Raw genomic sequence first — 26,502 nt, forward strand, 5'->3', positions numbered from 1 at the left:
AGCTGTGCCCCAGCAACGTCTCCGACACTGCAAAGAGGTCACACCTCTCAGATCACTTCCATCGGCAGCGCTACAAAAAATGTTGCTCTCTTAAGAAAGCAAAATGCCTGCACGGTCAGGCATATTCTGGCTGTGGTGCCTCATACCCTCCAACATTTCTCCGATGAAAAGAGGGACGTCCCACTCCATAATGATAATTTTCCTGTTTATACCCCACACATCTTACTGAGTTGCCCCAGCCACTCTAGGCGGCTTCCAACATATACAAAAACATAAGAAAACATAATACTTTAAATAAATAAAAATAAAAATTCTCTATACAGGATTGCCTCCAGGCAGCTCAGGGGTCAGATAACTCCTCATACCCTCCAGCATTTCTCCAATGAAAATAGGGACGCCCTAAGGAAAAGCTGGACATTCCAGGATCAAATCAGAAACCAGGACAGCTTCTCTAAATCAGGGATGTCCCTGGAAAATAGGGACATGTGGAAGGTCTGGCGCAATATGGAACTTCCTTCCTGACCCCTTCAGTGGCCAAGTATTTGCACCCAGTGTTTGAGGTGTCTGTGGAAACTGGGTGCTCACATTGGCAATGATAGCTTTAAAAGAAGACCTTTGAGAAAGGCCGAGAGCGAAATCTGGAGAGATGCAGCGGGTGGACAAGTGGAATGTGTTCCATGCTTGTAAAGAATAAGAATGGTAATTGTTAATTATATGAAGGATGTATTATGATTGGTAGATTCTGTTAGCATTCATTGGTTTATTTGTCTATCTGTATTGGGTATGGGGGTAAAAGTGGAAACTAATAAAAATTATATTACCAAAAAGAGAGAGAGAGAGAAAGGCTGTATGTATTGCATAAAAATGAGTAAGCTTAAGAGTTTTCTCTTTGTCATCTTCTAGGACACCTTGCCAGTAATATACTGCTTCCTGGAGTCTTATTAATCTGAATTTCTATGATCATAGTACATGTCTGACTCATTATATGGTGTTGAACTATTCCTAATAAAGGAGGTTACTGGCACTGCTGATCACATGAGCTGACCTTTTACTGTTCGACAGTAACCCTGATTTCTTAAAATGCCAGTAACCAGCCATCAAAATAGCCATCCTAAGTAATTCAACAGCAAGGGGTGGAACTAGCAGCCTTCCAGATGTGTTGGACTTCAACTCCCATCAGGCCAAGCAAACATGGCCAATAGTCAGGTTGGGAATCCAGCTTCATCTGGAGGGATGCAGATTCCCAACCCTATCCTATAATATTATACTGATGTGGATTATGAATAATAATTGCCAGATTCTTAAAGGTAAAGGAACCCCTGACCATTAGGTCCAGTTGTGGATGACTCTGGGGTTGCGGCACTCATCTCACTTTACTGGCCGAGGGAGCCGGCGTACAGCTTCTGGGTCATGTGGTTAGCATGACAAAGCCGCTTCTAATGTATCTGTTTTCAAAGCAGCATTGTTATGCTGACTAATAATTGATTTAAAAAATGTGTATCAAATTATTTTGTTTGGTATGAAGGAGATCATTGTGCTTGTGCTTGTGTGAGGTGTCTTGTTATTGTTGAGTCACAAAACAGGATTAAAACTCACAGAACCAAAAGAGTAGGCAGAGAAACCATACAAACATATTGGTGAATCTCAGACTTGTCACATCTATGCAATAATACTGTGTGACATGAAAGTGAAACATACAAAAAACCATTATATGAATGTGTTTTTGCCCAGCAGAAGAGGTCTGGTTAGGCGATATCCTTAGTAATTGCTATGTACGTATTAATTTACAGACCTTGTCTGACTAGGCCAGCTGAGATAGCAGAGAACCTTCTTCAAATAGAATTAGGGGATGTGTTCACATGAGCATTTGTCCAGGCAATCCAACATCGAAATGGCTATATATCTGCGAGAGAAATCGAGTTATAGTGAATAACTTTGTAGAACACAGACCCTGAGCAAAAATGACTGAAGTATATGTTTGGGCCTAGTGTAATAAGACGCATATTACGGTGATAACAATCATAACAAAATTATAAGTGGTGATATATATATCAGTGCAGCAACAAATAACGAATAAAGCAGAAGATAAGGATTCCCCCCCCCCCTGCCAAAGCAGCACAATGAAAGTAACATAACTGATAGCTAGGCTCTCTCCCATCCCTGATAAGACATGTCTTTACCAAGTGACAGAAATAATTTAAATGGTGCTTTCTGAGGAAGGGAAAATTACTGAACAGGCAATTGAACCTTGCCATGACCAGAAGGATCCTGCTTCTCTTACCCATGCTCCATATTTCAAGAGAAAAGACCTCAGAGTATGGTCTGAAGGCACATGAAATCACCACTTTGTCAAAGCTAAGCAGGTCTAGGCCTAGCCTGTGCCTGGGGAGGTGATCACCTGAAGGCCGCTAGAATGCTGCCTTGGTTACCGTGACGGGGTGGCAAAAGGCGGGAGGCAAATGTAAGAAAATAAATAGCTGGTGGAGGATGCCACAAAAAACCTCTGGTGTTGATTGGAGGGCATGGGAAGCACTTGGGAGAGAAGTCGCTCCTCAGTGTTTCAGGTGCTCTAACAATGCGCATCCAAGAAACAATGCACACTCTGCCCTGCAACGGCAAACCTATAAGATGCTACATTAAAACTGGCCCTAAGAGGATGATCTAAAGTTGTGTGTCTTTCTCCTAGCTGCTGCTGAGGACTGTGACATTACTCATACACTATAAGAGACTCTCTAAACAACTTACCGCACAGTTGTGTTCTTCAGCACCACATGGCTGCTCCCCCTCCCCTCTCCCCGCCCCTTTGGTGCATGATCTGCCTGAGGCAAGTGCGTCACTCTGCCTAATGTTTTCTGGATTAACTAAGCATGCATGCCACGTCACAATTTCGCCATTTAGCTAGGAAAGGGGTCTGAGACAAGACCCATCCTTGGGTACAGCTGAAGGGAAATGCCTTAAGAAAGACGTGGATTAGTCTTTCTATGTACCACCACACCCACTTTGAAGTACTACCACCACCTTCCTCCCCATTCTCCATACTCCTGCTCACATTAAAATAATAAAACAGCAACAGACTCACCACAAAGTTCCGCATTAGCTTTGTATCATGAGGTCTTACTCGCTGAATCAGTTGTTAGGCAGCATAATTAATACTTGTGCTCACTTGCCCTGCACATGGAGGAAATAGCTCACCATTCTTCTGGGTCATGCCACAATGATAAATTGACCACCATTCAGCAGTTTCCTCCCCCAGATTTAAATTTGCATATGAAAGTTAATGTGACCTGCAGTAGCACACAGCTATCTCTGCCTACTATCCACAGGGGGGGGGGTTGTTGTTTTGTTTTTAGAATATAGATCTGCAAATCATAGCTACTAATTCCTACATATTCCCAATGTTAACTCCCAATATATTGCGCTCTCTCTCTCTCTCTCTCTCTCTCACACACACACACACTGCTCCAGAGATCAGCACTGGAATTACCAATGGAGTTTGTAAAGGCTGCAGATTCTGAATAGAAGCTTCTTCCTCACCAGCAGCATTTCATGACTGAATGTGCTTGACTGTGTTAGGCTGCAGGTGAAGGGCCAATGTGAAACTAAAAGTGTTTCACGCCACGTCCCCCTCACTGAGCCTTTGAGCAAGCTGGTACCTGGTGCAGCAACTAAGTTCTAGCACAGGGGTAAGCAACCTAAGGCCCGTGGGCCAGATGCGGCCCAATTGCCTTCTCAATCAGGCCCACAGACAGTTTTTACATGAGTAGAATGTGTCATTTTATTTAAAATGCATTTATGGGTTATTTGTGGAGCCTACCTGGTGTTTTTACATGAGTAGAATGTGTGCTTTTATTTAAAATGCATCTCTGGGTTATTAGTGGGGCATAGGAATTTGTTAATTCCCCCCCTTCAAAATATAGTTCGGCCCACCACATGGTTTGAGGGACGGTGATGTCATGGTTTGAGCCAGACGAGCAGGAGTGGTGACAAGCCCCCCCTAGATGAAGCGGGAACCACGGAAGAGTCTGGGGAAATAGAGGAGTTCCTACCTGGATAAGACTGGTGGCGGCACTCCTCAGAAGAGGAAGAATCAGATAGGGAAGAGGGAAGACCAGAACAGGAAGAGAAAGGAGTTGAGGCAGAATCAGGCCCTTGTGAGGAGAGGAGCCGGCAGGCCCCCTCCCCTCCTCCCTTCTTAACTGTAGAGCGTAGAGCTGAGAAACGGAGGGAACAATTGGAGGCAGCTGCAGCTCGCAAAAGGTGTGGTGATGAACCGGCTACTTAAGGAAGGCCAGCTGCTTCCCTCACCAGCACCTGCAACTGCTGTGCAGAAGTGCATGGTTGTCCTTGCTCATCCTGTTCCTGATTTCAGTGTTCCTGACTTCGGCTTCTCCTGACCCTTGGTACTGATACCCAACCTTGGCTGGTTCCTGGCCCGGACTGTTGGACCTAGACCTAGACTCCATCTGACTGCTGCCTTCAGCATGCCAACCTGTTGGCGCCCTAACAAATGGACTGGCCCATGGCTGAAAAGGGTTGCTGACCCCTGTTCTAGCACATTTGCAAAGCTAAGCAGGGTCTGGTGTGGTTTCAAATTGGATGGAGAACCATGCGTTGCAGACGGTTGGACTACATGGCCATTGGGGCCCCTTCCATCTCTACAATTCTGTGATGTCTGGCTTTTCACCCGCCATATTGGAAACACATTTAATGTTTCCAAACTGGAAATAAAACATCACATAATTGGGGTTCTTTTAATGATGTTAATATATTGAATGATCTTTGTGTGACAATGTTGTGCTCTTCTTCAGGGCAGATATTTCTAGTGGCTCTCTCAAGTTAATCAGACTACAGCTTCCAATTATACTTCCTTAGATGCTAGGCTATGCTCAGCAGGCCTGAGTGGTGAAAGAGAGCCTACAAGAAAGCATAATATGCTCCAATCAAATGGGGAAATGAGAAGCTAAAGTTATGAGGCTGGATAAGGATGGCAGTTGCTGTAATGAAATTTTCAAATTCTTCATAAATCCAGGCACTGGCTTGGCAGTATTTATGCTGCTTAAAAACAAAAACAAAACCTCTATACTTAGTATAGTAAAACCAAATGTACAAATATCCTGGACTCACCTAATAAAAACTGCCTAACCAAAATATTTAACATGGTTGCTCAAGCAGCCTTGTTTGACTGTGACGGGAGCAAATACACAAAAATATAAATTATGAGTTTCTGAGGTTGGATACTACAGTATTTTCCTAGATCAAATATGAACAAAAGCATTGGTGGTTGGGGTGGAACAGCAGTCAATATTTCCTATGAAAAAGAACGTTTAGTAGAACGGTGGAACTTTACGACAAATGTCAACGGATCAGTTAGAAAATGTCAACACAATCTGATAATGACTGTAATGAGAACCACGTGTGGAAAGCAATGAGAAGCAAGTATGAGCTGTTCCATTGTCAACAGCAAGAACATCCTGGCTGTGCTTGCAAAACAAACTCACAGGGTCACAAAGAGTCAGGTGACATGTCCTTGAGCTGCCTTAAATCTTATTGAAATCAATGGGACTCGAAAGCAGGAGGCAGGAAAGGTGATTTCTGCGTGAGGTGAGAGGGCAGCAAACAAAAATGATCAAAGGTCTGCTCTCAGGGACATATTCTGGACTAACCTGCAGAACAGCAATAGAGTGGTTGCCCTACTGACAGATCTGCAGAAGCCAGCAAGTTTTCATGGCCTAGAGGTAAACTTTAAAGGTTCAGTAGACTAGGCTGCCTAACCAGCAAATGTTTGTATTTAGCACAAACTCCTTCCCCCACTCCAGTCTTCTGGCATGCACAGAAGATGCTTGGGTGAGAGACAAACATTTCTACCATTTGCACCTAGAGATGGGGTAGAAATTCAATTCAGTTCACATTTAAAGGTGAATCTATGAAAATTTCACTTTCCAAAACTATACAAGAACCAAGGCGCTGCCATCCTTTGGAAATCAGAATTGTATGAATTTTGTGTTGCGGTTTTTCAGCCAAACTATGTTTGCAAAAATTCATATATTGGGGAAATGCGCATAAAAATGAGAATATATATATATATATATATATATATATATATATATATATATATATATGACTGAAAATAACATACAGAAATGTATTATTTTAGGGGAAATTGTTTGCAAGAATGTTTACTTGAGTCAAAACTGCATACAAAAATGTGTTTTATCAGGAGAAATTTGCACTAAAAGTCAGATGAAACTTCATGAGAATGCGCAACTGGTAAACTGGCAAAACGTTGCAGGTGTCTCAATTTTCTTCATTAAAACGTTAAAAGTGAAACGGTCTGTTTCAGTGGAACTTTTGCACCCTGGCTTGCATGCATTGATATCCCTTCAAAAATTAGGGGGAGCCGCAGTATGTGCAGCCACATCCCCTCGAGTTAGCTCTCTAAGCCTCCAGTAGATTCTCAACCACTGCGACATTCTTCAATGTCTCCAGACAAGCCAAGGGAAGAATATTGAAAACCTGTAACACAGAGCAGATTATTTCGTCTGCCCTGTTCGACATGAATTATAATTCAATATATTGGTTCTCCTGCTTGTGACGTTTATAATCCATTTCCTATGCTGCAGAGACAAGACCTTAAGGGGGAACGTGTGTGCACAACCACTATCCAAACACTGCCGCTTCTCCCTGGGGATCTATTACAGCCCGGCACACCCAAGTATTTTATGAGCCATAAACTCCCTGCTTCAAATGGAGATTCATCGGGAATCCCTGGGAGAGGCTAACAAAGACAGAGTATCCTGTAGCCACATGCTGGTGGGGGAAGGGGCAAAGTAAAGGCTACAAAGATTCCTTCTAAGAGCCACAGCAGCTGCAGCAGCAGCAGCTGTATTGCTCAGTTGCTTCCCATTACTGCCCATCCATCGCTTTGTGTCTCCGGCAGCCAGAAGGAAAACAAAGAGGTTCTTCCAAAGTCATGGTCCATTAATGTTTTTTGGGGTGTGTGTGTTTTTGTTTTGTTTTTGCTAGGTCACCACTCCAGACTAGTGCCTGCACATTACAATTCGTTAAAAGAGGGTGGGGTGGGGAATGTGAGCTTCTACTTATGCTGAACGCTTTTGACTATACAAAATAAATAAAAGAATTCTTCCAGTAGCATCTTAGAGACCAATTAAGTTCGTACCTGTAACTAGAGCTTTTGACTATAGTCCATGCTGATGCACAAAGGCTGCAATGTCCTACCTAGTTACTCAAGTGTAACACCCTTAAAATAAGCGGGATTGTGCCCATGCAAAATTCAAGTGGTCGAATTTTATACTTTGAAGGGGTACAACTTTCAGAACGGGGCTTTTGTTAATATACAGAAGACAGTTCCATGATTTTATTTTATTTTATTTTAAAAAAGAAGGAAACAAGGACATGTGTAGATCTCAATAAGGTTTCAAAGATGCATTTTGATCTGCCATCAAGACAGGGGTTGACACAAAGCCACAGAGACAAATTGGAGCAGCAGCCTGGGGGCGTCCACATTCCAGGGATGTCTGCCTTAGCGAAGCAAATACTTGCAGAGAGACCACCTTTTTTAAGGGTTTGGAGGAGGTGCACAGAGGCAACATAGCAGCTGGTTGATGACCCCTGAATTCAAAAAAGAAAAAGCCATAACTGATAACTGACTTGACATGATCACCCTGGACATGGGCACACTTAAAAATGGCTGTCATAGGATGGAAGTCTTGCTAATTTAGATTATAGTGTTATACTTCCTCCTCAAAACAAAATAAAAAAATTCCTTCCAGTAGCACCTTGGAGACCAACTAAGTTATTGGTATGAGCTTTCGTGTGCATGCACACTTCTTCAGATTATTATTATTATTATTATTTGGTTTTGTTCAGACTATGGCAGACCAACACGGCTACCTACCTGTATCTAGAACTATGGAATACTTCCTCCTTTAATTCTCATATAACTTAGTGGGGCTTAATTCAGAATGGATATGTATAGGATTGCACTATAGTCAGTGATCTTCTGCATGCGGATGCTCTCACTGAGCTACAGACCGTCCCCTTCCTTCATTTTGCAGGCTATAGGGGATATATCTGCTATTATTATTGCTCTTCCAGTGCAAGCATTTCTGCTGGCCAGATGGAATAAGTCCCCCTCTCCTCCCCTGTCTGCTGTTCTGGGGATTCTCCTGAGCAGAGCAAATTGGAGTGGGGTGGGGATGGCATGCAGCAGGCAGGAGGGGGGGGGGAATGTCCCATTGCACTAGTAGGACTCATTATCCTGGCTTTCACTAAGTACCATAGCTGCCAAGTTCCGGCCTGAGAAATAAGGGACTGGACCGGAAGTAGCAGGCCGGAAGTAGCGCTGCCGCCATTTTGGAACTGGGCGGAGCATGCTCAGAAGCTACTTTTGATGCTGCTCTGCCCTGTTCCAAAATGGCCGTCGCACCAGAAGTCGCGCTGCAGCCATTTTGGAACTGGGCAAAGCAGCATCAAAAGTCGCTTCTGAGCATGCTCCACCCAGTTCCAAAATGGCCGCCGCGCCGGAATAAACCGGGGGGAAACAAAAAAATCTGTTTTTTCGGCTGGGGACAGCTGGAAAAACGGGGGTTTCCCAGGGAATACAGGAGACTTGGCAGCTATGCTAAGTACAACCTAGTTGCATCCAGCTCACTGGTTCCAACATCTTACTGTGCTAAGTATTTCATTGCTGCTACTGTTATGATTTCATTATTGCTTGACTGTGATTTATTATTGTGTTTGTTTCTTTATAACCTGGTTTTTGACCAAAAGGTCTACAAAGTGGTGAATGTGGGCAAATACACTTATGCAAACTTCAAAGCTTTGTTGTAGTTGTGATAAGGGGCTAAGAAGCCAAAGGCAATGGGACAAAAGTAGGCTGAGGGAGATAGCATCACCATGAGGGAGGAGGGGATAGAAAGAGAAAATGGGAGAAGTCCTGAAAAGCTGAGTCAAAAGAAAGCATAGGAAAAGGCTATGGGAAGCTTTAAAGGCAAAGAGAAGGAATTTGTGCTAGATACAGAATAGAAGGCAGTAAAGAGGAGCATCATATTGTCTAAGCGTCAAAAGAGGTGAATGTTTTGTGGATGCGTTTGGGCAGACAGATGTGAAAGAGGAATAAAAAAGAAAATATTACCCATTTGACTTTTAAACTGAAAACTTAAATATACTTTCCTGTGTTAAATCGAATGAACCAAATGCTTTTACCAAATGAAGCATTTGCCATCCTGAACGAACACATTGCTGGAAAACTTAAACTGAAAGATGGAGTTTCTTTTCCAATCTAAAGCACATCCATTCCAAAAACTCCCAGTATAGGAAGAAAATAAATCTAAACTTGTCTTGACCCATTCATCTGAGTCACAATGAATTCCTCCAGTTTCTTTCAAAGCACAAGACCTTTTGTGGTTCTCTGTACGTATGAGGTTACAAGAGGAGGAACTCACTGCCTTATATGGCTAAATAACTGTTTTGTTTTTGGGGGCAGGAGCTAGCTGGCTGCAGATTCCAGAAAGAAAAGTATATGGTGCTACAGCATGCACAAATGAACAACACCCTCAGAAAGGTATTCCATGATGGTGTAATTTCTTTGAAATAAATGCTGCTAGGTTTTCCAGGGAAATACCTCCAGCCATTTTCCTTTGTCCTCTTATTATTTCCCTTTCCTTTTTGCCTCTCTATACAGCTGTTCTTATACACCACTGCCGTTGCTGCTGCTTCCACTATAGGTGTGCATGACAGCATTTGGCAGTTTTTTGCAAGCGTGTGCGCATTCACAGCCATGACTTATCAGCGCTGCAAGCAAACACATCTATGAATGTTACCGGGACTTGCCACATCAAAGCTCCAAAAGAAGGCAATTTCCTCCTGCTCTCTTGCCTACCGAGAGATTATGAAATAAAAATGTTTGAGATGCTTCATTGAATCAGGTTTCTAATTCCCTTCATGCCCAGGGTAGCGCACATACTTCCTCCTGGATTTCATAATCATAACAACCCTGCTGAAAGAACGTAACCCAGTTTCCTGGCTGAACTGGCATTGAGCCTAGGCTGCCCCAGTCTACATCAAACACTCCATAGACTGACTGTGCCTCCAGGTGCCCAATCATCTCTGATCGTTGTTCATGCTGTCTGGAGCTGATGGAACCTGCAGTCCAGAACATCTGGAGGTTACAAGGCTAGTAAAAGTGCTCTAGATAAACATTGCCCTGCACTGGCGTTTCATACATTTTACAGACAACAACCGTTACAGGCATGTCCGATATGTGCATGACCGTGCATGTACGCATCATGCTGAATGCCCATGTAAATCGGGAGTTGCCTGTAATTTGCAACTCAGGGTAGTGTCAGACAGAATGCTAAGCGGTTACAGACTGGACATTTTATCACACATCTGCACTTGCTCAGGTATCTTGGGGCAGAGAAAACCTACTCTGAATGATTTTGGCTGTGTGCAATGGCTTAGTGATAAGGTCAGACAGGAAACACCAATTCCTGGTGCTGTTTCTTCCCTTCCCCTTTTGTTTCATCTCCCGGCCCCCTCCCCAACATGTCTGAAGAAAGGTAAGAGCCAATGGCATCTCTAGTCCAAGTTCTTTTTCTTGCAGCGAGCAACCAAATGCCTGAGGGAAGCCCACATATATTGTCTCGTTTATTTAGCCTTTGCATCAGTATCTTTCAGTTACAAAGCTAAGTTTCTTTATTGCCGTCTTCTTCAAAAGGGCTGCATGCATTGGGCTGAGAATGAGGGGCGGGATGTGTGTGTCTTTCATGTTTAGACGTGTATATTTTGGTAGTATACTTAATGCTGGTAGTGTTCCTCTGAAATGAATATTATGTCCTCCTTGCAACAGAAAACAAAGACTGCAGGCTCCTCGTCCTGCTCTTATGAACCAAGCCTGATTGCATAGAAGATTAAAGAGCGTCCCCTCCTGGCTCAAGGCACATCTCGGATTGCAGTTTGTGGAGATTCCTTCCACTCCGCCCCCAACCTCTACTACGCAGCAAATGGCAGAGAAAGGTGTTTTCGAGCATGTGCAATGAACTGCATCAGCGACAGCTTTGCACTGATTCAGGGTACAACATCACCGTTTACAGCAGTTGCCGGTGTGGGATCTCATAGGGTGTGCATCTAATTTTGCAGCTGCAACCCTCTGCGTGGCAAGGAGTGCTGTACAGAGCTGCCAGCGAATCAATAGAACAACAACAAATGACCAGATTCACACACCAGCAGCCGGCTCCTGAGACTGAGAATTTCAGAGCCTAGGAGAATTATGCACTTTCCATTTTGACTAATCGCTTCTGGCTGCAGTGGAGTCTTTTTAAAGAAGCTGAATCTGCATTAAGGACCAAGAGAGACATTCTGGGGAGTGCTCATGTCTACATAACAAATGAGCAAAGTTCCACTATTCCTTCTAGATTTCACTTCAGCCTCATGTGCCTTTGTTTGCTGCGGGAAAATGAGCATCGCTGCAGACATTGCCTCTTCCACCAGTGCATTGCTATGATGGAAGGAACAGCAACGTTCCACTTTTTATGAAACTGTTAAAGGTCACGTCCTGTACCTTTCTTAAAATAACTTTTCATGGGTTTTATAAACAAGGATCATAAAAAGGATAAGTGATACAAATAAATAGATCAAGTCTTCTCATGTCATTTGTATGTCACAGAAATAGCACAATAAATTTGCAGTAATATCTACGACATATGGTTCATGCAAAATAAAAAAAAATTCCTTCCAGTAGCACCTTAGAGACCAACTAAGTTTGTCATTGGTATGAGCATTCGTGTGCATGCACACTTCTTCAGATACCTATGACAAACTTAGTTGGTCTCTAAGGTGATACTGGAAGGAATTTTTTTTATTTTGTTTCAACTACGTCAGACCAACACGGCTACCTACCTGTAACTAGAAATATGGTTCATTATTAGTGGTCAATGTGTGAATTATTGGTTTGAACAAAACCAAAGGGGAAATTGGATAGAATTGACTGATAACAGTCAGATACCTAATCAGGAGCCCTTGTGCTTGTGCTTAGATTAAGTATGAGTAATATTCATTTCCCCCCCTATGTTACCAGTGAAACGATATAAAGTCTTGGTATATTGATGAATGTGGGACGGGTTCTAAGTGAAAATAATAATTAAAGTTTAAATTTAAATTTAGATCAAGCAGATTGAGCCAAATACTGATGCCTGATTTTGCTCATTATCTGGACTATTATACATACCAGCATATGTTATGAAATTAAACTACACCAGGGTAACGCCATCTTTCTTGACGTGTCAGGTCATGCCCTGTATTGAGACTGATAGCACTCCTTTCAGTCTACAAAGCTATTTGTGATTGCAGTCTCTTTCCCACCCTTCCAATACCGTTCTGCTATAGGCAGTACCTTATGAGCAGTATACTAAACCCCAGGCACAGTGGAGTGGATATAGGAGGGGTAAAAAGCAATGGCAGCACAACAGCCCACGGTTCTTTTAGCTTCATCACTCAAGTGAAAGCAGCAAGCATTTCAATTTCAAATATTATGGTTATTATTACTTTTAGTTAAGTATTTTTATGTATTTACTTGATTTAGGGGAAACAGTTGCCCCCCTGCCCTTCCACAGCACCTGGAAGGGCGTATAGGTTCCCCATCCTTGCCCTAGGCCCTCCACAGCCAGGGTTCATTGAGAAGAGAGTCATTTGCAAGGAAAGGGGGGGAAACACCATACCCCACCCAGTGCTTTTTTTCTGGGGGTACGCAGCTGTATGCATACCCCCAAACATTTTGTGAATCTTTGTACTTTTACTGTATTTATTTCCCCCGATATAAATCACTATAAAATGGTGATTTTCTTGAGTCAAAACAAGAGTACAATGGTACCTTGGGTTAAGAACTTTATTCGTTCGAAGGTCCGTTCTTAAGCTGAAACTGTTCTTAACCTGAGGTACCACTTTAGCTAATGGGGCCTCCCGCTGCCACCGTATGATTTCTGTTCTCATCCTGAAGCAAAGTTCTTAACCCGAGGTATTATTTCTGGGTTAGCGGAGTCTGTAACCTGAAGCATCTGTAACCCGAGGTACCACTGTACCCTAAACATTTTTTAAAGAAAAAAAGCAGTGCCTTCACCCCACCCAAAAGATTCATATTTGCATACAATTCACATATACTGATTGTTGTGCGTAGATGCAAAGTTATAATGATTGTAATTTTAAAAGAAACATAATTCATCTCATCACAGTGTGATAGTGAGAAAGACTGTGATCTGGTGACCTGGGTACCTGCTCAGTCTGCTGCTAGCTGTAGATGGGTGGTTTGAAGGCCCCTCTCATTTCTTATGGTTCCCCATCTATAAACTGGACTTGGAAGAATCAGCCCTTCAGATAGAATACTGTACTGTCCTCTGTAATGCAGGACACATCACCACCTCAAGTAGGGGTCTCTAACAGATTACAGTTCCCTTTCAGGAAAGGAGGACAAGAGTGGTCCAAAATCTTGTAGCATGTCTCACCCAGTGTTTATTTGCTGTCACTGAGATAGTACAGTGGTACCTCGTGTTGTGAACTGTCCCCCTTACGAATTCTTCGGGTTATGCGCTCCGCTAACCCGGAAGTAGATGCCCCTTGTTGCAAACTTTGCCCCGGGATGCGAGCGGAAATCGCATTCCCACGGCATGGCGACAGCGGGAGGCACCATTAGTGGAAGCGCACTTCATGTTACGAGCGGTTTCCGGTTATGAACGGACCTCCGGAACGGATTAAGTTCATAACCAGAGCTACTACTGTATATAAACAAATGGAACTTGCTGCCATCTATTGGTCTTCTTGTGGAATAGCATTTGCCAGGTCAGTTGTTGCCCCCCCCCCCAATAATAGCATACATGCTTTGCTGCGATATTTTATGTGCTCTAAGCAGATTAAAGATGCATATGAAGTGTGACACAAGGTTTTAATCTGTCTCTGACCACTGACTGTAAATTGGCAAAGCTAAAATAATTTGGGAAACAATTTCTAAGATGTTCTTCATAAGAAGACTTTATTGTGGGAAGGCAGTATCAAGATACAGATTACTAAAAGCATTGTTCATTTGAGAAACATTTTTTTAATGGCTACATGCGCCTGCCACAGTAAATAAAATATCACAATGCAATCTTACCAGTCAAGCCATGCAAATAACTGTCTGTTCCTTAGTAACGACTCTGTTTTTGACCACTGGTAAACACTGGTGGAGGAACAGGAGTGCAGAGGGAGCAGACCACCCCCCAGCACCACTATTCCAGTAGGGTGCCATCGTGGCGGACCCCCAGACATGTGCCGCACATCCCCATGCGTGCCATGCACCACGCCCCCACAGGTGGCACGCCCATACCTGCCAAGTTGCTGTCAGAGAAATAAGGGACCGGGCCGGAAATAGCAGACCGGAAGTAGCACTGCCGCCATTTTGGAACTGGGCGGAGCATGCTCAGAAGCGACTTTTGATGCTGCTTTGCCCAGTTCCAAAATGGCAGCCGCACCAGAAGTCGCACTGCAGCCATTTTGGAACTGGGCAGAGCAGCATCAAAAGTCGCTTCTGAGCATGCTCCGCCCAGTTCCAAAATGGCCGCTGCGCCAGAATAAACCAGGGAAAAACAAAAAACCCATTTTTTCAGCTAGGAACAGCTGGAAAACTGGGGATTTCCCGGGGAAAACGGGAGACTTGGCAGCTATGGGCACGCCACACCCGCAGAACATGCGCCATGCCCTTGCAGGCGGTGCCACACCCTTGCAGGCGGCATACCTGTTGTGACGTGGGGTTTGTGATTTCAGCTCTCTTGACAAAACATGCTGGAGACAGTTCTCTAGTAACAGCTCTTTATTAAAGTGAACAAGACTGAAGACTGAGGAGAGGAAAGCTACATTTATAGGGACAGGGAACTAGCTAGGAAGGGATACATTTTGGAGGGAACAATATCAAGCAATCACAGTGCTGCCTTTTGGAGGAAACCAATAAGACAGAGGATCCAAATACAGCAGCTTAAATGAACCAATAGTAGCTGTACCCTCTGGAACCAAAAGGCAGTTACTTTATCCTAATGCAAATACAGACAATAATAATACAGATATAAAATCCTTTGACTCAATACACAACACCCCTCCCCCCCTAGTGAGCACAGCAGACGTAATCCCTCAGGTACTGTGGGGTCCTACAACTTCTACCTGATCTCCTGACAACAGGTGTTGCAGGTTCTGGATTGGGTGTTACCTGTGGTGGAGGGGCTGCTATAGGGGTTTCATCAGGAACAGATGGAGTCCCAGACATCTCAGGGTCCCCGACCTGTACCTCGTCATCCTGAGGACTAGCAGACCCTGGTTCATTTGCTGAAGCCCCTGGTGACTGTACCTCTGGACCATTTTCACTCTGGTCTCGCAGCTGTGCGTCATTAGCCAGGGATGAATTATCTGACTCCTCCCTGCTGAGCGCCCGGCGCCTCAGCTGATCTATATGTCTCTTCCAAACTTGCCCATTTTCCAAGGTCACATAATAGGACACAGGTCCACTAGCCCGGGTGATCACACCGGCCACCCACCGCGGACCTCGTGAATAGTTCCTCACCCAGACCAGATCTTCAGGGGCGAGATACCTTGTTGTGTCAGTCTCAGCCTGGGGGGTTGCTCTTGAATTACGGTTTGGCATTTTATCTGGGTGGACATAATCCAGCACCGTTACCAGTCTTCTACCTAAGAGCAGCTCGGCTGGCGACTTGCCCGTCGCAGTACATGGCGTCGCATGCTGCAAAAATAACATTCGCGCAATGCGAGCCGACCAGTTACCCTCCATTAAGCGCGCAATGGATTCTTTGGCTGTTCTTACCATGCGCTCAGCCTGCCCATTGGAGGATGGGTGAAAGGGCGCGGATGTGACCCCTCTTATAAAGTTATCAGCCAAGAATGCCCTGAATTCTTGGGATACAAAAGCTGCCCCATTATCTGATACAATGGTCTCAGGTAACCCGTGGGTAGCAAACAGCTGCCTCAACACCTTGATTACGGCAGCTGATGCCATGCTAGGGACCATCGCCACTTCTAACCATTTGGAATATGCATCAACGATAACCAAAAAGACCTTCCCTTGGAATGGCCCAGCAAAATCTATGTGCAGCCGGCTCCAGGGAGTCCTGGACTGCTCCCACCAGTGGACTGGTGCTCTGGCCACTTCTGGCCGCACCTCTTGGCATGCCTTGCATGTTCGTACCCATTGTTCTATGTTCTGGTCCATTCCAGGCCACCACACATAACATCGGGCTAGCGACTTCATCCTGACCATTCCCGGGTGTCCCATGTGAAGCGTCTCAAGAACCCTGTTTCTCAGTGGTGCTGGGATTATCACCCTATCTCCCCATAGGAGACAACCCTTATGCATGGACAATTCGTGCTGCCTTGTCGCATAAGGCCTGAATTTTTCTTCATGCGGACCACCTGGCCACCCCCTCCCCACCCAAGTGAGCACACGGGAGAGAACAGCATCTTTCCTAGTTTTCTCAGCTATATCCGTAGCTGTTACAGGAGCCCCCGGAAGTGTTTCTAGCATCATAATGTGCTCCGCCGGAGCAGGATCCTCATTGCTCCCGCCAGGAAGGGGCAATCGACTCAGCGCATCAGCATGGCACAACTGTTTCCCCGGCACATGGGTCAAGGTGTACTGGAACCCATTCAGGAATATTGACCAACGCAACATTCTGGGGGAGAGAATTTGTGGCGTTTGTTTGTTTGGGTTGAACAACCCTAACAGTGGTTTGTGGTCCGTTTCAATGGAGAAATGGCGACCGTACAAATAATCATAGAACCTTTTGATTCCGGACACAATAGCCAGTGCCTCTTTATCAATTTGAGCATAGTTGCGCTCTGTGGGCGACAACGTACGGGAATAGAAAGAGATGGGCTTTTCCGACCCATCCGGTTCCCTATGACTCAGCACAGCCCCCAGACCGTATTGAGAGGCATCACATGCCAGGACCAGCGGCTTTGACTCATCATAATGAGCAAGGACGCTCCTGCTACTCAGCATTCCTCGCAAGGAGTCAAAAGCCTTCTGCTGCTCCCGCCCCCATCGCCACACATTCTTTTTCTGCAATAGTCTATGTAATGGTTCAGCTACCGAAGCTTTCTGGGGTAAGAACGAATGATAAAAGTTAATAAGTCCCAGGAATGACTGCAACTCCGTCTTGTTCTGTGGTCGTGGTGCCTCGATGATGGCCTTAATCTTAGCATCTGTGGGGTGGATGCCTGATGCATCAATTTTAAACCCCAAGAAATCCACAGTTGGCACCCCAAAACTGCATTTTTCTTTTTTCAGTTGCAACCCCACCTCCTTGAACTTGAGCAACACTGCACGGACACGCGCAACCAGTTCCTGTGGGTCTTTTCCAGCAATCAAAACATCATCAAAAAATGGCAAGACCCCCGGCAGACCTCTTAACAGGCGTTCCATGAGCCCTTGAAAAATCCCTGGGGCCACACAAACTCCGAACTGTAATCTGTTAACTCTGAACGCCCCTTTATGTGTGACAATAGTCTGTGCTTCCGCTGATTGTGGGGTTACTGGCAGCTGTTGGTAAGCTTGTGCCAGGTCAATTTTGGCGAACACCTTGCCCCCAGCCAGTTTAGCCAACAGATGTGATACGACTGGAATGGGGTATGAGTTTCCCCTGAGTGCCTTATTGATAGTACATTTGTAATCTGCACATATCCTGACTTCCCCATTTGCTTTAAGGGGTGTGACGATTGGAGTCTCCCACTTAGCAGAGTCCACGGGTGAGAGAACTCCCTGCTTGACCAATTTATCCAGCTCTGCCTCGATCTTGGGTTGTAGTGCAAATGGCACTCGCCTTGGTTTGAGTCGGATTGGAGCCACCCCGGGGTCCAACTCGAAGTCAACTGGGGGCCCTTTATAACAACCCAGTTTTCCATTAAAGAGACCAGCAAATTCCTTGCATAATACCTCACTCATCTCAGGGCAGGTTTGGATTGAATTAAGCCCTGAGATACTCAGTCCCAATGCAGGGAACCAGTCAGTGCCCAGGAGACTGGGGCGACTGCCCTTCGCAATCACCAGTTTGAGTACAGCCTGTTTGTCCCGGAACTGTACTCTCACGGCACACATTCCCATAACATGGATGCGGCCTGCTGAGTACGACTGCAAGGTTGCCGGAAAGGGCTCCAGAGGGGGCAACTTACCCCTGGGGAAGAATGTCTTCGCGGTCTGGTCCGACACGATGGTGAATGCGGATCCGGAGTCCACCTCCATGTCGCACTGCTGACCCTCAATCTTCACCTTGACGTGTGCCTTGCCTTGCGCTGGAAACTGCACGGCCCTCCCGTTGATCTCCGTGGCGGTGGCCTCTTTCAAGGCTGAAGCAAGGGTAACCTCTTCTTTAGCCACGATGCGTCTTCTGGCTTTCTTGCTGCTCAGACCACCAATAAACCGATCCAGGAGAGTCTCTTCCAGATTTTGGAAGCCGCAGTGCTGAGCGAGCTTCCGGAGTTCAGCCAGAAATGTGGATACAGACTCCCCAGCATGCTGCTGCCTCTTATGGAACTCCATCCGCCGGGCCATCTTGGTCTCAGTAGGCGCCAAGTGGCTTGTTAGGCAGGCAAGAATATCTTTGAGAGATGTCTCACTCAGCTTCGCTGGAGCAAGTAATGCCTTGGCCAGCTTGAAGGTCTCGGGCCCACAGTAGCTCAGGAATGTGGCCCTTCTTTTGCTGGCATCGGTGATCCCTTGAGCCACTGCAAAGAACTCGAAGCGTTCGACGTAGTCTTCCCAGGTGTGGGGCTCTGATGGCTGGAAGGGCTCCAATACCCTTGGACTCTCCATTGTCCTAGCGGGCAGGGTCGTCTTCTCAGCTGGCCAGTGAGTCTTGTTCTCAGCTGCAATCCGGACTCTGAGGCAGGGTTGTGTTTAACCGCTCCTCAGCATTCCGGATCCCACCTTCGTCGCCAGTTGTTGTGACGTGGGGTTTGTGATTTCAGCTCTCTTGACAAAACATGCTGGAGACAGTTCTCTAGTAACAGCTCTTTATTAAAGTGAACAAGACTGAAGACTGAGGAGAGGAAAGCTACATTTATAGGGACAGGGAACTAGCTAGGAAGGGATACATTTTGGAGGGAACAATATCAAGCAATCACAGTGCTGCCTTTTGGAGGAAACCAATAAGACAGAGGATCCAAATACAGCAGCTTAAATGAACCAATAGTAGCTGTACCCTCTGGAACCAAAAGGCAGTTACTTTATCCTAATGCAAATACAGACAATAATAATACAGATATAAAATCCTTTGACTCAATACACAACAATACCATGCCCCTTGGATGCGCACCATGCCCCTGCAGGCAATGTGTCATGCCCCCAGGATGTGCACCACCCCTGGGACTGCCAGTCACGCCCCCACCTGCTCTTCACCACCGGTAGCAGAGCATGCAGCTTCGCCACTGCTGGTAAAGAAAGCGCAGCTTGGTATTCCTAAAGGATGGAAACACATTTAATAAGATGTGCACAGTGGCCATGTTCTCACTGATACATTCAAAGCATAATTTACAGCGCTAAGAACATGAGTTGCAGCGATGCCTTTTCACAGAGAAGAACCACATCATTGATTTCACTGCATCTGTATAAACTCTGGAAGAACATCCTGTGGGTGAGACTGAGAGAGCAAAAATAAGGTTTCTCAAAATCTCATGGCGAACACTGGTGAGATTGCAGAAAGAGGGTACCTGAAGGCCCATGACAACTGTAGGAACCTGATGCAGCTCTTCCCATATTGAGGGGCAGGGGAGGCTCTATAGAGAACCATAACGCTATATTTGATGAAGAAGAACAAGAGAAATATCACACATAGACTTAATAAATAAAAAAAAACACTGACAGCTGTGAGATTCACAAAGCCAGAAGGCGGAAGGACTTAGGTGACAACATAATGACAGAATGGCCCCAACTAGTATGGTCAGTCGTTTTAATGGAAAAATTGACACAGAAAGCGAGACACACAGGGCCGGATTTAGATGAAGAGAGGCCCTAGGCTACTCCACTTGTGAGGCCCCTCCCCACCCCACCCTCACCCTCACGACTAGAAGAAAATGGAAGAGTGTTGTAAACAAAATTGAGTGAAGCCAAGCATGGCGACGGGTATTTAAAATTTCTCCTCTAAAAGACATAAGATGTTATTGTTAAATACCATGGTGATTTTAAAAGAATGCATAAAATTTACACTGAAAAACTTTTGCAATAACTGAACTTTGTAAACCTTTTGTATTATTTTTTAGGAAAATAAAGTTGTTATGTTATTCTTTAAAAAAACAAAACACCTTGAGTTTACAAATTGCCTGGGAAGTATAAATAATATGATCGTGATTACCTGACAGTGTGGGACTTTTAGAATCTACTTTATGTTGTCATTAAAAAGTCATTTTTAAAATACATATTAAGAAGTAAACTACAACCATCAAATACAGCTTACCTTCCAAGTTCCGGACTGCAGAATCCAGGACCGGCAGCCATTTGACACCGGAAGTTGCGTCGATGTAACTTCCGGTGTCGCTTTGCCCTTCTATGGGCACCCAAAATGGCTGCCGCCGGCTTCGAAAATCGCTTGTGCGCATGTCAGGAAGTGCTCCGATGCAACTTCCGGTGACGCTCCGCCCTTCTATGGGCACCAAAATGGCCGCCGCCAACACCGGAAGTGACGTCTATGCACTTCCGGACATGCGTACATGCGGCTTTTGAAGCTGGCGGCGGCCATTTTTTGTGCCCATAGAAGGGCAAATCGGAAAGAAAAAAATGGCCGCCGGCAGGAGAAAATAACGGAGAAAAACGGGAGATGAAGTGATACGGGGGACCACCGGGAAAAGGTAGGTAAAAAAGGGGTTTTCCCGGGGGAAAACAGGAGACTTGGCAGCTATGAAATACAGTAAGGCTAAAATGTCCCTCCCCCTAGCCTTCCTCATAGCAAAATCATCAAAAATGTCATCAAAAATTGTTTGTCTAAGTTTCTCACTTTCAATGTACAGAATGCTCAGTGTGGACAACCTCTCTTAGTTCATTTTTAATTCTTCTGAGTCTTGAAAAACTCCTCTCTCCCAAGCAGTTAGTTGCAAGATTGCTTCCACATTAGGAAAGGCCACCTGAATTTTTCCTTGTATATAATTTGATAAAGGAGGGAGGGGAGTCATGAGGTCACCCAAGTTCATCAACTTGCTCTTTGTCATGAATGAGTCAGCCCCCAGCGAAGGTTTGCAGCCAGCTCCCAGTGAAGGAAGTGGCCAGGGCAAAGGCCTGGCCAGGGTGGTCGTCCTCTTATATACCTGCTGCGATTGACAAGGCATCTGACCCTCACCTGAATCTCACAGTTCTCCTGATGGGTGATTTGGTCTGCATCCACAGTGTGGAAATAAAGGATTAGATTGCCTACCAGATACCAGGCACTTTACTATTTAAATTAGGCCCGAGTGTTTTTCTTACAACCCCCTTCTCAATGAAGTAATCAATTTTAATCTAGCATGTAAATTTTGGAAGAGGGGATACTGTGGCACTGGGGAGCGGGCAGGCTAGCAAGGCCCCCGAAATTTAGAGGCCTGAGTTGCCCTGCCCTCACATGAAGTCTTGGGTTTGCAATTTTGGGAGAGGGGAGACTGCCTGCTGGGGAGCGGGCGGGCTGGCGAGGCCCCCTAGATTTAGATGCTCTAGACTTCAGCCTACTTAACCTATACATAAATCTGGCACTGGCTCAGGCACATAAATACTGAAGACAAGCTCTGGGAAATTAAGCCTGCCATGCATATTGAAATTCCCTCTTTTACACAGCTTTTGAAGGTACTTTCTTTTGCATCTGACATCTGGCTCTCCCTAAAAGGTGTGTGTTCTTCAGATGGTTTAAGATGGTCCAAATAAATGGGCTATGGAAGATGGAACAAAACTTATCCCCTTCTTAAAGCTGCTGGGTACTGCAGTGCTCACCTCCTCTTCAGGCCTCCATTCAAGGGTAGTTTAGTTTTTGCTTCCCATGAGGTATTCCAAAGCAACTTTCAATACAATCACTTGCACTGTGAGACCTAATGCTTGGAAAGTCAGTAATGACTCCTTAACATTGGTTCACCAGGGTTTGGAAAGGCGCGCGCGCGCGCACACACACACACACACACAAGCCCACTGAGAAGTACCCAATGGAAAGGGCAAAAAAGGGGGGGAACCAATCTCAAGATGCTGAAAATCTGCCTTCAGGTGATTTCTCATAGGGTGCCCTCAGGGTGGCAGGACTTATTGTTCTCAATAGCCATCCAAAGGGAGTTGCCACTAAGTAAATCTGTCAGGTTGGAGTCACTGGCACACTAACTGAAAAGGCACCAAGGCTAACGCTATCTGCCTGAAATTAGCCCTGGAGCTGGGGAGGCCAGGCCATGGTTTATATAACAATCACAAGATAAGCACAACTTTGACTCGCCATTGGGTGTCACTCTTCTTCCAACTAACAGTAGCACAGGCGAAAGCACAGAAAAATCATCTGGGTCCTCTCTAAAACACTCCCTTACAAATTGGCAGGGTTGGGGCTTAGATGTGTATTGAAGCCATCCTATGCCGTGCAGCGATATCAAAACCTTTCTCAGCATTTCGGTTAATATCCTCTGCTTGGGTTGCTTTGCTTCTCTCATCCTCTCCTCACTAAGGCACAGCTCGGAGTTCTAACTTCTTTCTTCTTCTGGAATAATGTATATTTCACGATTCAGTGAAGGGGGAAACATTCCTGGGCCGTTCAGTTTCTTTTGGGAAAGCACCAGTGGCATTTGGTGTATTTACAGATATACCATTCACCTAGTTATGCCGAGCTAAAGAAAGGCCTCTGCCATGATCAAGGAGACTCAGAAGCACTCACCAGCTACACCCCCTGCCTTCCAGGAAGAAACCTATGGCAACTCCTATCAGCTCCAGCCAACATGGCTGAAGGTTGGGTGTGATGGGAGTTGTAGTCCAATAGCAACTGGAGTCCGCCAAGTTGGGAAAGGCTGGTATGAGGGCTGCTAAAGGAGGCCAGGGAGATATCAAAGGGAATACTCAGCCCCCTGACTGCCATGCAGTGGAACATTTCTTATCATTTGCTACCCACCAATAAGGTATCAGCCAACTATCCTCTACCATTAGCAAGCCAGGCGCCCAGTAAATGACGGGTAACAAAAGTTTAGACTTATTCCCATACACTGCACTGTATGGTTTACATTAGCAAAAGGAAGCTAGCAGATTACTGATGCTGTCTGCTGATTTTCCAGAGATTTGCAAGCATGGAACAGGAAACGACATACATATGAAAAAGACTTGATGAAGGAAATCCTCCGAAGTGAGGTGTGGTTTTACATGTGAGCCATTGCACTGAATTTCCATCAACGGTGGTGCATTTGTTAGGACTATATCCTGAAGGAAAGAACTGTGCTTGACCCTCTAGCTTGAGCCAGAATCCAGTTCAGTTAAAGTGTCTGTGTTTAAACAATGTTTGTCTTTTTGAATGGAAAGGGACTGCATAATCTAAGGGACAAACGCTACATGGCACACAAATGCATTTGTTTTAAACTGTTTCTATAATTATAATTGTTGCACAATTGTTTTACACTTGCCATTGTTTTAACTGTTTTATGTATGTTATTATATTATAAATAGCTTTGGGATCCTCATAGGAAGTGATTCATAAAATAAGTAAGTAAGTAACTAAATAAACTCCCATCTTTCCTGACCATTGGCCATGCTGGCTAAGGCTGATGGGAGATGGCATCCAACAACCTCTGGGGAAGCCTGTCTTTGCTATAGACAACTGAATTACTGACATGGTGACATTTTGTTTATTATTTTGCAATTTTGCTGAAAAAGCTCAACAACTTTTCTGCCTGGATTTTCACTGTTTGAAATATGGCAACCCTAACAGAGGCCCAAAGACAGAAAGAATTCCAAACAGCACTTGACTGCTGAGGGCGATCTGACTGTGAGAATGAAAACAGTGATGCGAAAGAATGTTATGGACAAGGGTAGTGGGAGAGCAAAACCCAACAATTTTGTTTTAAAAATGAGGAATACCCTTTCACGGGGAACTAGCACAAATGGATACAGCAGAAATTAAACTGACAAAAAAAGATAAGAGGCTTTTCATTTGGGGGCCCTGAGGGAATCTAATTAACCACTTTCTAGAGAAACGGCAGCAATGCCTCACACTGAATCCTCTGTCAGATACTTGGCAAGAAGTCAAATTGCTTTGAAAGAAATTAATGGGGAGGGAAAGCTATAATGTCTGACGATAAAGCAAACTGGCTGGCCTAAGAGCTGCAGGGCCTTTGGTTCTGGAATGCTTGAGTGCATATTGAGAGTGGACCAGTGATGAACCCCAGGATAGTGTTTACAAAAGAACACAAAGAGCATAGTCATAAATCGCCTGTTGCAGCCTGTAATTACTCAAACTCTATTGCAGCAGATTTCCTCTTCATGTGATAAGCACTACTTGAAGCCAAACTAATGAGCAATAATGACCAGAAAATTGATTGGTTGAGGTTACACCTTCTTACATTGGGGATGCAGAGATAGACTCGTTTCTAACTGTGATTAAGCTACTTCCATCGTTCTGGTGTCGACTTTAGTGAGTTCATACTATACAGCTTGTCCATTACAAGCTTCTTGCTTTACACCCATCCTGCTGTTTAAGGTGATATCTTTGTAATCAAATAGAAGATGCTAAAAACCACAGTTGCACTATGGAGAAAACAACCCTACCATATAGTCCACTCAACCTGGGAATGAGCTCCAGGCAGACTACACTTGGCATGAGAGCTATAGCTATTAGATACCCTCCAACATTTCTCTGATGAAAATAGGAATGTCCCACTCCGTAATGACAACTTTACTATTTATATCCCACTCTGGGCAGCTTCCAATATATATATATATATAAACATAATAAAACATTTAAAGACTTCCCTATACAAGATTACTTTCAGATGGCTTAGGGGTTGGATAACTCCATAGTCTCCAACATTTCTCCAATGAAAGCAGGACATTCCAGGATCAAATCAGAAACTGGGACAGCTTCTCCAAATCAGGGACATCCCTGGAAAATAGGGACACTTAAGAGGGTCTGCTATTATTACTACAGCAGAGGCCATGCACAAAGGCTTCTAGAGATGAAGGATAAGCAGCTTTGTGACTGCAGCTGCACACAAGAACACAAGAAGAGCCCTTGCTCATTCTTGCACGTATTCCAACGTCCTGCTTCTTTCCACCAGTGGTCAACCAGACATCTTCAGAAGGCCCACAAGCTGGACGTGAAAGCAAGAACCCTTTCCTCCCAGGAATGGTATCTAGAGAGCTACTGCCTCTGAACCTGGAATAGCACAACTACCGGTAGCAGCCATTGGTGTTTGGGTCATCTAAGGAAGTGGCCATCACCACATCATGTTGCAGCTAATTCTGTAACTTTGCATTGTGTAAAGAAGTTCTTTCTTTTGTCTAACTTGAAACCATGGTTAAAGCCATTTCTTTAGACCTGAGGGAAAGCTCAGTTGGTAGAATCTTAATGTCAGGGTCATGGGTTCCAGCCCCACATTGGGTGAAAGATTCCTGCAGCGCAGGGGGTTAGACCAGATCCTCTGTAACGTGTGATACATAGCCACCCTACACCCCAGTGAGGCAAAAGGATAAACTCATTGTATGATAAATCAGTTTGTCTGGAGTCTAATGGATAATGCAATAGAACGGTTTAAGCATTTACAGGCAGAATGTCTAGAACACCTGGAGCTGGGAGTGATGTTTGTGACTGACGATGACATTTTCCTCAGGCCTTAAATTGAAAATAACTTTGGATAATGATAAAAGTTATGAAAATGCCCTCAGACCTAATTGACAGCTATTAAATGTGCATGTGCAAGCTATTTTTGAAAGATGAAATGTTTGCTCTACATGTTGTGTCTGAATTATTTTACTGCACATTCTTAAGAAGCTCTTTAGAAGCATTCTGTGGTTTGCCAATGGGGTAAGAAATGGAATCCCGAAGCAGACAGGCACAGAGTGTTTTAAGGAAAGAGGGGGCTTTTATGAGCTGAATCATCATTTGTTTCCTCACTCCCAGAAAGAGTTTTGGCTTGTTTTCACATTTAATCACAAGCGAGGAAATTCAACATTCTGCTACAACCAGTATCCATGGTCAAATAGATTGCTGAATTAAATTATTATTTGAACTGTGACTCTTTCATTTTACAGGCTAAGCACAGAAGGTCCAGTTACATATCAGACCGCCAATAGGTCTGGCTCAAAGACATCCCTTGGTTTCTAATGCCATTTTATCCAGGGACTTTGTTATGCTTCAAGCTAAGGCCAGTATTGTTTAATAATAAAATCCCAAATAACCCCAAATATACTTTGCAGGTATTGGCCCAGTTCACACATTACAGCAATGTTTTACCTTGAAAGGTGGTGATTGCACCCACTGTACTTCTTGA

The 26,502-nt window shown here is 44.7% G+C and overlaps 2 long non-coding RNA genes across 2 annotated transcripts in view; one reads left to right on the plus strand and one right to left on the minus strand.

Annotated features, from left to right (window-relative positions):
- The window catches only part of LOC118084646 (uncharacterized), a 251,499-nt gene extending 248,311 nt beyond the window's left edge, over positions 1 to 3,188 (minus strand). Inside the window, exons 1-2 of the long non-coding RNA XR_004692539.3 lie at positions 3,080 to 3,188; positions 1,793 to 1,903 (exon numbers count right to left, since the gene is read on the minus strand). This is a non-coding gene — a long non-coding RNA (uncharacterized LOC118084646). The remainder of the gene's footprint in view (positions 1 to 1,792; positions 1,904 to 3,079) is intronic.
- A 2,267-nt stretch (positions 3,189 to 5,455) lies between these two features.
- LOC132591956 (uncharacterized) lies at positions 5,456 to 11,663 on the plus strand. Its single transcript, XR_009557414.2, has 3 exons — positions 5,456 to 5,735; positions 9,506 to 9,583; positions 10,871 to 11,663. It is a non-coding gene; the product is annotated as an uncharacterized LOC132591956 (long non-coding RNA).
- The last annotated feature ends 14,839 nt before the right edge of the window (positions 11,664 to 26,502 follow it).

This window comes from Zootoca vivipara, chromosome 4, assembly GCF_965207765.1.
Source record: "Zootoca vivipara chromosome 4, rZooViv2.hap1.1, whole genome shotgun sequence".
In the NCBI taxonomy this organism is placed as follows: Eukaryota; Metazoa; Chordata; class Lepidosauria; order Squamata; family Lacertidae; genus Zootoca; species Zootoca vivipara.